Here is a 2,219-nt window from a genome sequence, read left to right as displayed (position 1 = left end):
ACGAAACTTCCAAAAAGATTTTTTTCTGAAACAGAAGAAGATCGGGAAGCTTGAGAACCAAGGCAGGGGGCCACCAGGGACCCCACAAGCCCACTAGCCGCGGCCAGGGGGGCCGCGCCTCCTAGGCTTGTGGGCTCCCTGGGCCACCTCTGCCCTAGGTCTTTCGCCTATATATTCCCATAAATTCCAAAAAAAATCAGGAGATCATCGAAAGTACTTTTCTGCCGCCGCAAACTTCTGTCTCCGCAAGATCCCATCTGGGGCACGTTCTGGTGCCCTACCGGAGGGGGGATTCGGATACTGAGGGCTTCTTCATCAACACCATGACCTCTCCGATGATGCGTGAGTAGTTCACCATAGACCTACGGGTCCATAGCTAGTAGCTAGATGGCTTCTTCTCTCTCTTGGATCTTAAATACAAAGTTCTCCATGATCTTCATGGAGATCTATCTCATGTAATCTTATTTTGCGGTGTGTTTGTCGAGATCCGATGAATTGTGGATTTATGATCAGATTATCTATGAATCTTATTTGTGTTTCTTCTGATCTCTCTTATGCATGATTTCATATCCTTGTAATTCTCTTCGAGTTGTGGGTTTTGTTTGGCCAGCTTGATCTATGATTTTGCAATGGGAAAAGTGCTTGGTTTTGGGTTCATACCATGCGGTGACTGATGTCAGCTGTGCTTCCCTGGCAACGGCGCCAGGAATAGTCGTGTCGACGGCACCAGGAATCCTTCTGCTGCGGCTACACCTTAAGGGACTTCCTAGGCAAATATGCAAAGGATTTTCCCCGTGGCCTTGGAGCCTTGCGTTGGTGTTCCCTCGAAGCGGAAAGGGTGATGTAGCACGGCGGTGGTAAGTATTTCCCTCAGTTTGAGAACCAAGGAATCAATCCAGTGGAGGAGTATCACAAGATCCTGCACAAACACAAAGAACCTGCTCCCAACACTATGAAGGGGTTGTCAATACCTTATAGATTGTTTGCCAAGTGATAACTGAAAGCAACAAAGTAACAAAGCAAAGTAAAAGCGGAGGTGTAAACGATAGATGTGAATAGACCAGGGGGCCGTAGTGTTTACTAGTGGCTTCTCTCATGAAAGCAAGTAGACGGTGGGTGAACAAATTACTGTCGAGCAATTGATAGAACCGCACAAAGTCGTGACGATATGTATGGCAATGATTATATCTATAGGCATCACGTCCAAAACAAGTAGACCGATACTGTCTGCATCTACTACTATTACTCCACACGTCGACCGCTATCCAGCATGGTGTATTAAGTCCAAAAGAACAGAGTAACGCCTTAAGCAAGATGACATGATGTAGATGGACAATCTCATATCAACGACAGAGCCCATCTTGTTACCCTTGATGGCAACTACTTAATGTGTGCCTTGCTTCCCCTACTATCACTGGGAAAGGTCACCACATGGTAGAACCCAAAACCAAGCACTTCTCCCATTGCAAGAATCATAGATCTAGTTGGCCAAACAAAACCCAAGACTCGGAGAGACTTACAAGGATATCAAATCATGCATATAAGAAATGAGCAAAGACTCAAATATATATCATAGATAATCTGATCACAAATCCACAATTCATCGGATCTCGACAAACACACCGCCAAAGAAGATTACATCGGATAGATCTCCATGAAGATCATGGAGAACTTTGTATTGAAGATCCAAGAGAGAGAAGAAGCCATCTAGCTACTAACTACGGACCCGTAGGTCTGAAGTGAACTACTCACGAGTCATTGGAGGGGCGATGATGATGATGAAGAAGCCCTCCAACTCCAAAGTCCCCTCCGGCAGGGCGCGGGGAAGGGTCTCCAGATGAGATCTCGCGGAAACGGAAGCTTGCGGCGGCGGAAAAGTATTTTCGTGGCTCCCCTAATTTTTTGCTGTATTTTAGGGAATATATAGGCCAAAGATCTAGGTTAGGGGGCGGCCAGGGAGGCCACAAGCCCTGCCACCGCCGCCTCCCCCTGGTGGCGGAGTGGGGGTTTGTGGGCTCCCTGGAGCCCTCCTGGCTTGGCCCACACGCTCCCTGATCTTCTTCCGTTCGGGAAAAAATCATTTCGGGGATTTTATTCCGTTTGGACTCCATTCCAAAATCAGATCTGAAAAGAGCCAAAAACACAGAAAAACAGGAACTGGCACTTGGCACTGAATCAATAAGTTAGTCCCAAAAAAATATATAAAAGGTACATAAAAC

Source organism: Hordeum vulgare, chromosome 3H, assembly GCF_904849725.1.
Source record: "Hordeum vulgare subsp. vulgare chromosome 3H, MorexV3_pseudomolecules_assembly, whole genome shotgun sequence".
Lineage (NCBI taxonomy): Eukaryota > Viridiplantae > Streptophyta > Magnoliopsida > Poales > Poaceae > Hordeum > Hordeum vulgare.
The sequence above is the reverse complement of the archived record's forward strand: the minus strand, read 5'-3'. Positions refer to the sequence as shown.